This window comes from Belonocnema kinseyi, chromosome 2 (assembly GCF_010883055.1).
Source record: "Belonocnema kinseyi isolate 2016_QV_RU_SX_M_011 chromosome 2, B_treatae_v1, whole genome shotgun sequence".
Taxonomy (NCBI): Eukaryota; Metazoa; Arthropoda; class Insecta; order Hymenoptera; family Cynipidae; genus Belonocnema; species Belonocnema kinseyi.
Genome location: NC_046658.1, coordinates 7,817,796 through 7,826,809, shown reverse-complemented (window position 1 = coordinate 7,826,809; position 9,014 = coordinate 7,817,796). Strand labels below are relative to the sequence as shown.

The 9,014-nt window shown below is 35.4% G+C and overlaps 1 long non-coding RNA gene across 2 annotated transcripts in view; it reads right to left on the bottom strand.

Moving 5' to 3' along the window:
- Window positions 1-8,351, bottom strand: part of LOC117167789 — a 25,033-nt gene extending 16,682 nt beyond the window's left edge. The window contains exons 1-3 of one of the 2 annotated variants that reach the window (XR_004466430.1): window positions 8,257-8,351; window positions 6,752-6,903; window positions 2,442-3,463 (exon numbers count right to left, since the gene is read on the bottom strand). This is a non-coding gene — a long non-coding RNA (uncharacterized LOC117167789). Of the gene's footprint in view, window positions 1-2,441; window positions 3,464-6,751; window positions 6,904-8,256 lie in introns of those variants that run through there. The other variant, XR_004466431.1, reaches the window with a different exon arrangement.
- Between the last annotated feature and the right edge of the window lie 663 nt (window positions 8,352-9,014).

Sequence of the window (9,014 nt, the reverse complement as noted above, 5' to 3'; positions counted from 1 at the left end):
CGGAAAAAAATTTTTGAAAAATATTTTGTAGTTAAGACAAAAATAAAGTTTGCATGTTTCGCCAAAATAAGTTTTAAAAAAGTTAATGGGGGTAGCTACCCCTTTACACTTTTTATCTTATATCTATAATAATATATACTTTCCATACATAAAAAATTGGGATATTTGTTTTATAACGATGGATGTAAAATAGAGTCCATCCAACATGAATAAAAAAATTACACGGGGGTACATCACCCCCTAATTATATATAAAATAGTAAAATAAGTCTAAAATTCTGCGAAAAAATACGTGTTGCATACAAAAAAAGAGGATAAAGGTATTTATGTACTTTTAAGAAATAAACAGCATTGAAGAGGGTATCTACCCCTAAACGAAGATTTATTCTTCAAACTTTGAACAATAGTGATACTCGTCAAAAAAATGTTTGAAACATAGGGTGAGTGACCCAGTGAATGAACACTTAAGGAAATCACTGATTACAACTAGTCCATTTCACGTTATAATAATTGATTATTCTTACAAAACTTTTGAAAATAGATTCTTAAGAGTTCAAATTTCATAATCGATAAACAAATTTTGTTTTTAGCAAAAAGCTTTATAAAAAATAATTAAATAGTGCAAAATTAATGAAAACACCAGTGAATGAACACTGTGAGCCAATGAATGAACAGTAGAGCATCAGTGAACGAACACTATAATCACTACAAATTAGAATTAGGATTTAGGTATAAAATTACATGGGTACATTACAAAATGAGCAATTAAATAATGTAAAATATTAGAAAGCGTTGCGAAATTGATTAAATATATTATTTCCATAAAAACCACAAGACATTTAGATATAAAGAAAGGAAGGAATACAAAAGTTGAACACAGAACTAGGTTAACTTTTCCTAATTTTATATTGCAATATTTATTTTTAAAACATTTCTATCAGTTCTTTTAACCTTACAAAAAATACAACTTTTCGTTTGAAAATAGATAACTCTTATCTAGTAACAACAATAGAAAACTGCGATTTTTAGTACACATAACATTTGTAATACAGCACCTTACTATATTGTTTTAGGTTAAATTAGCAAATACAATTATAAATCACAGTGTTGTAACAATTGAAATTCTGTAAACATTTATAAATATATATTGTCTAGTACGCAATAGTACCTAGAACGAATTAATGTTTTTTATAGTTAAAAAACGTTTTCTAAATGCAAAAAAGCATTAAAGTTCTAACCTTAAAGTTGACTTACCTTTAATTTAGTTCGTGCGTACTTTTTTGATGATCTAACCAAAAAAATATACATTTAAACTATAACTATTTATAGTTTATATTTATAGATTCGATATTTATAGTCACATTAATTGAAACAAACTTATTTATATGTAAAGAAACAATAGCCAGGTCTCTGTAACCTGCTGTTCATTCACTGGACCTGCGGGGTGACAGTTTTGCTCCAATAAATGAACACAGCGTTCGTTCACTGGAACACGGGAAATTTAAAGGTCCAGTAGGTGAACACTCATTTATTAATAAAAAATGTACTTTTTGCGAAACAAACGCTGTGGGATATTGAATAATAATATCTTAAAACTATAACAGTACAACTTTGATGCAGAAAAGGTAAAGAATTTTTTTGTAGAAACAGTGTAAACAAGGAGTTGCTTAGGTACGTACGTTATAGTGGTCGATGACTTTCTCACCATCACTCACCATAATCGATGATGCTTCACATTCAAGAAATTTTTAAAATTATTTGCAAGAATTTACTGCAATGAATTGTATATTAAACTCTTCAAAATTGCTTCAAGATTTCAAATGTATAGAAATTCATAAAGACATTAACTTTCAAAGGTTATATTTATATATTTTTCGCATTAGTGTTCATTCACTTGTCACTGTTCAGCCACTGGATCACTCACCCTAGTTATTTTTTACACCATGAACATCGAACTACAGCAATATTAGTAAAACCTAATACATCACAACGAGTTTTACAGGAATCGCCCTGACGGGCCGAAGGAACCGCATAGAGCCTCTACAAAGTGCCCGTAAAGACCCCATTGGGTCCCCATTCGGTTTCTATTTTAAAAACTCGAAAGACGAGCAAAATCAACTTTTAAATGGTTGAAATTCGGATTCTACGTTAAAATTCCCTACAGAAGGTCACGGAATAATCGCAATAGTCTTTTTTGCAACGGTAAAAAGTTTTAAAAAATAAAGACGTATAACGCTTGTTGACTGCTACACTTCAAACGCATCGCCTGTAAGTAGCAGTGAACAGGCGTTATACGTCTTATATATTTTTTAACTTTTTACCGTTGCAAAAAAAAACTATTGCTATTATTCCGTGACCTTCTATAGGGAATTTTAACGTATAATTCAATTTTCAACAATTTAAAAGTTGATTTTGCTGTTCTTTCGAGTTTTTGAAAAAGGAACCGAATGGGGATCCAATGGAGTCTTTACGGGTACTTTCTAGAGGCTTCATTCGGTTTCTTCGGTCCGCCAGGGCAGTAGAGTTGGGCAATGACCACTCCACGAATTAAAGAGTAAAATGCTATTTGGTAACCATGGGTAGTGGACGACATGAACTGGACAACGATTCCACCTTTTTTCTCCTTTAACAGCTAAAGTTCTCCCGGAATGAATTTCCAATTGAAAGCCACTTTGATCCGAATTATAAACATTCTGTACTCCAACATTCGCTATCTCTGGCTTCACACTGGCTACAAATTCATCTGCCTTCGTTTTTAACTCGTTGACATTTTCCAATTTCTTTCTGGTAACAAACCAGTTTACTTTTCTGGAAACGATTCTGTGTTTGCTTTTAAATTTAGCAAGCCATGCTCGAGAAGCGCGGAAGCGAAATTCTTCATGACCAATTTCTTATTGTGCTTTTAATGCCCACCTGCATATGTCTATATTATGAATAATTAGCCCGTCATCAACTGCTTTTTTGAAATTCTATAAAGTAATGTCACATATCCTAGCAACTTTTTTTCTATAAGTACCGCCTTTATGGAGTGTATGGGCCCAACGTCTTAATAGTTTCCCTGAAAGAACTTTTCTGAATTTTTGCTGAACACTCTTAGACTTAAATTTTTCTTCTTTCCACTTCTCCAATATTCGACTGCTCTTAATTTATAGTCGTATGATATCTCTTCCTCATCTTTTGTGCATCTATCCGTAGGCGAAAAAGGCGGATCAGGAATATGGTGTTGAACATCATCCTCTATGATTTGTGCATCTAAATTTTTAAAAGGTTCTTGGTAATCTAAGGACTCTTCAACGATCATATCCACCCCGTTAAATTTTTCCATGGTATCCAACAAAATTGCTTTAAATCGTGCTTTCATTTAAACTTCCCTCATGTTTATTGGAGTTTTTTTATATTTAATGTTTGGAATGTAGCAAGCAGTAAATTTATAACATTCAAAGGATTCACCTGCATTTTCAAACCTGTAGAAAGGTTGAAAAGTTTAGTTTAAAAGAAACATTGAATGTTAAAATATAAAAAAAATATTTTTTTATGTAATAATGAGGATAAAAATCTATAAACCAAAATTTCCATACACAGTCGAGCGGCCACCCTTTTGAACTGTTATTGTCAATTTTTCAAATTTAATCAACAAGTAGTTGCAAAAAATTAAAAAAAGCAAAATGGCTCAAGGCAGGGCACCTTCTTCTATTCAGACTTTTCATGTATAATATCGAAATTTAAAAATTTACTGGTTGAATTATCGTTCTGTTTGGTGATTTTTGGTTTATTCTGCGAAGCCTGTGAAGTTTGTCGGTCTTTGCTTCTCTGGGTGAGGCAAAGTATCAGTGTTGAAACCTGCACTTTACTAAACTAATTGTGAGGGAATTAGGGCAGAGTAACGGCTTTAAAAACTACACTGACAATGAATCTTCTTTCAATGAATGAGTTTCTATCTTAGTTTAAATCACCTTGTTTTTATCGCAACATAAAATTTATCACACAATTCACAATAATACATTATTGGACATTCTGCGATAAAATCTATCTTGCGAAAAAATAAGGTGATTCATTTACATTCAGGTTGGATGGACTGTATCTTACACCCATCGTTATAAAACAAATTTTCCAATTTTTTTAGGTATGGACAGTATGTAATATCATAGACATAATATAAAAAGTGTTTAGGGGTAGCTGAACCCATTAGTTTTTTTAGCCTTATTTTGGCGAAACACGTAAACTTTATATTTGTCTCAACTCCAAAATATATAGTTAGAATTTTTTTCCGTTAAATTAAAAATTTTTCAGCACAACTTTAAAAATAAGTAGGGGTGGCTTACCCCCTCAATATAAATATATGTATATATATAATTAAAAATTTGTCATAAGGACAACCGCAGGATTTCGCCAAGAGCGGGTGCAAATCTGGAAAATTGCACCCGTTCCCAGCGAAATCGCGGTAAAATTTCAGCCACAACCACGTCTCACGACCGTGAGATAGGTGGTTACAGTCTGTAAAGCAATCAATACGACGATCCAGCAAAAGCCTCGTGCACCCTAGGAACACGGAGCGACCCAAGGACTAACGCCTTCTGCATTTTTCAAGCAGGTGTTTTAGCATATTCTTGACACGCAGGGATGCTTTTTAGGCCATTAGCAAGTGAAAGCTTGGCACCTCCAAAAACGCCGATGATAAGGACGATTAGTTTAACAGAATATTCCGGGTACAATCGCTGCAACTCCTTATAAGGTCTCGATACCTCTCTTTCTTTTCATTCTCCTTGGTTATGATGTTTTTGTCAGCTGGTGCCTAAAATTCGATAACGAACATGGTTCGCTTCTCGACGTCAAGATGAACCATGTCAGGCCTCGAGTGAGCAACAGAAACAATTGTCGAGAATATAAAGTTTTAGTATATCGGCACTTCCTATTCTCCATAAGTGACTTGATTTCCCTAGGAGCATTTAGAGGAGCGATATTAAGGTTAATGCTGTAAGAGTAACAGAGATGGTAATAAAGTACTCTTAGTGCCGCATTGTGCCTTTGAATGTAAGTCGTTCCCACGTGAATTGGACAACTAGATAGTATGTGAGCTAAATGCTCGGGGTGTGTATGGCACGCCCTGCAGCTATCATCAGGAATGTCTTGGCTCAAAATGTGGCTACGGTATTTTAAAGTGGAAATGACACCGTCTGGGCATACAAAAATAAAACCCTCCCTACCAGACTTCAATCCGGGCGATTTAAGGAAAGCAAACGTTAGCTCACAAGACATTGACTGATCTTTCACATTTCTGTCGAAGATACCGTGCATCCTCTTATCGAGGAACTGTTCACGAAAGTTTTTCTCTTGTGCTTTCTTAATCCGGGCTTTCAGAAGTGAGTACTCGAGATAGATAAGATTTGATGCATTTTGCTCATCCCTAATACTGAAGTCAAGTCCGAGTGTTTCAGCAGCCTCCTCCGCTGCTTTGTACAGAAATGCTCCTTTGCCAAAATACTTCGACGTCCTCTGGTTTGGGTGTGTGATCGACAGTAACCGGAGGGTCTTGGAAGAGTCGAGATGGGTCAGAGAGAAACTGTTGATTTTCTCTGAACCACCTCTTCCTCCGCTCTATACTTCTCTTAGCCTCAGATAGTATCCGTATTCTCTCAACAATATGCTGCCTGATGGTCAGCAGCTTTGACTTGTTAAGTGTGTGATAACGGGTCCGGACTTCGCGCCCAAACTTTCGAACCTTGGCGGTAAAATTGCAGCCAGATGTGATGTAGACAATCACACATTGAATGCGGGACGCCTACTGTCTTGCCCAGCCCAACTTTATGGCAAGTTGATGCATTCGTCTTTTGGTCTTATGATCAACCGTTGGTTTGGTTTTACGGTTCGCATCGGCCAAAGCTCTCGCTGCATTGTACACACAATAATTGATAGCCCAGAGGTCAGATTCTCCGGATGTTGGCATATCGGTTGGCTCATGACATGCTATCTTTTCGGACGTTTTGGGCATGAGACGTGTGTCAGCGAAATTTGTTCCAAAACTGCTTAATTTTGATCAAAAGATCCATCGCATGACCATCGCTCAGGAGATTGTGAATGAAGTCAATAATGATCCTGATTTTCTCAAAAGGGTTATAACTGGGGATGAAGGGTATATGGTTATGACGTCGAAACTAAAGCCCAATCGCCTCAGTAGAATCATCCTGAGTCTCCAAGGCCGAAAAAAGCATGTCAAGTTCGGTCAAATGTGAAGGTTTTGCTCACTGTCTTCTTTGGTTACCGTGGCGTCGTGCATCAGAAATTCTTACCGTAAGGTCGTACAGTCAATAAGGAGTATTACCTTCAAGTTATGCGCCGTTTGCGAGAGGCGATACGCAAAAAACGTCCGGAACTTTGGAAAAACAATTCGTGGCTTTTGCATCACGATAATGCACCTGATCATTCATCGTTGCTTGTGAAAGATTTTCTGACCAAAAACAGCACCACAGTCATGCCTCAGCCTCCATATTCACCGGATTTGGCCCCCAGTAACTTTTTTCTTTTCCCAAAACTGAAGAGACCCACGAAAGGACATTGATTTTCAACGATTGAGAAGATAAAAACTACGACATAAATATTGAGGAATAAATGAATATTTTTTGAGAAAACCATAAAGTCGCCTTATTTCTTGAACACACATCGTATGTATCACAATCATATAAAAATGCGTCAAAAATACCTTAATAAAAAAGTATTAAATCCAAACTTGCACTAATACTTAAATATTTAATTACCTTTCCATTGATGGAACCTTTTAATGCAGCAGACGATGAAGTTGCAGAATGTATGATCTGTATTATTTTTCTGCGTTGGCCTATTTTAATATATAAATTCTTCAGATATTCTTATGTTATGTCCACAAGTGTCAAGCCTGTCACCTCTCTATCTACAAGAAATATAAAATAATAAACACTTGCAACCCTCAAACAGAATGCCACACTGCAAGGTACTCGTACATGAGCTTAAATAACGCAAAATCAGCAGAACTTAGTAAATATATATATACAGAAAAGCTACAATGTATCTTGCTCAGAAATACATGCAACTCAGCAGAGAAGTATCTAAAAAGCTTGAAATCTTGTTTCCGAACCGGTGACTTCTCTTGAACATTAAATGAAACTCTTTAAATCTGCAATATCCAAAGAAGATGCTTCATTGGAATATACTTTTCTTTTTTTTATGTGTTAGTCGCATGTCCTATGGTAGTTTTTAGGTGCCATCCATTAATTATGCAACACTTTTGACGGGGTTTCTAGTGTAGTATTGCATAAAGGCGAAAAACTACAGGGAAAAGTCGAAAAAGGCGTTACATATGGGGGAAGAAGTCAAAATTGGAGGAAAATTGCGGTACCTAATTTATGGATGGCCCCATAGATACAAGAAGAGCAGTGCAAAAGAATATGCATTCAAACCTGCTTTCTTCGAATAGCTTTCTTCACTCTCCGCTAATCAACAGTTGCAACTCATACTGGATTATGGTGTTCAAGGGAAAATCAATACTTTCACGATTATAGTAAATATTCACAGGAAACGGTTAATCTTGCTCCGTATGTACGTACTGATTAATGTAATTTTAAGTAATATAAGTCAACAAATATACTATGTTTATATAAATATATATAAGTTATAACTGGTTTTTGTCCAATTAGTCGTTTATATAGATTTTACTAATTTAACTGGACTCGTAGATGAGTCCAACAATTTGCCTGAAGGGCACCAGATAATTTTTACCAAAACTACAAAAATTTACCAAAACTTTACACATTACTTTAATGCTCGGACCACTCTGATAGTGGTGTGAGTAAGGAGTGACACAAGAAAGAGGGGTTAGGTTGCACAATCACTGAAGCACTTCATTTTAATAGGTTTAAATGATTAATTTTAATAAATTTTGAAATCAGACTTTACAGCGAGGAACCCGTGTTCTCAAAAGTAGTACGATCTTTGTTAGCTCACTCGAGGCTAGCTTATCTCATTTTTCCTTTAGGTTTTCCGTGAATTATAACGACTTCATAGAAATATGGGGTGGAAGACCCCATCAGTTTGATTGGAACTATAAGTTCCAATTAACCCACGACCACAAAACACTGAAATTACTTACAATAAAACAGACCATGACCTTGTCTGAGGTCAGCAACTAACAAATTTCAACAGCGTGTATCTACTATTTCGACACACAGCGTTGAAATTAGGAATTTACAAGGAAATCTCTTCCACAAGTATTGGAAGTGGAGCCTACCTGGCAGCTGCCTCGCTCCTCTCATTTTATTTTCCTTGTAACATTGATTTTCTATCAAATTCCTTGACAATAAATCCCTTTTTTTAAGAAGATCTGCTCGCTTTAAGCTTAGAGTAACGAATGACTCTACAGAGTGGCGTCTCGGTTCATCACCTCAGGTGGGAACTGGAGCGTCACTTGTGTCACGAAATTGACACTAAGGATCAGTGGAGAGAGAGAGAGAGAGGTTTGTTTACGAATTAAAGAAAATAAATCAATTAGAATATGGAATTTTTCCGAGGTTGGCATTAGTGACACAAGGATTATTTGATATGCCACTCTGGGCTCGTTTCCCCAGCGATTCTTGACAGCTAAGTATATTTTTAATATTTTTAATACGTTTTTGTGCGTGGTCTATAATTCCCCATTAAAATATATAGACTGTACCCAGATAGCAAAATGTCCGCCCGTGGCTGGCGTATGCGCCGGCACGCGGTCCGATAGGAATACCTGACTGTTCCATATAATTAATTATTATAAGTTAAATATTCATAACTAAACTTTGAACCGTAGAATTGTAATTGTTTTGTTTTTAAAAATGTTACTTGTGAGTCCAATTGTTGAATTTTTATATATAAATAACAATTGAATATCTATTGTTCTTAGCAATAATTTAAAAAACTTTACACGCATTTTCATAATCTTCGTCAGAAACATTTTCATTATTTAGTATTGGAAAAAATGCTTTTTTTGTTTATTATTGTGCTTCATCTCATTTT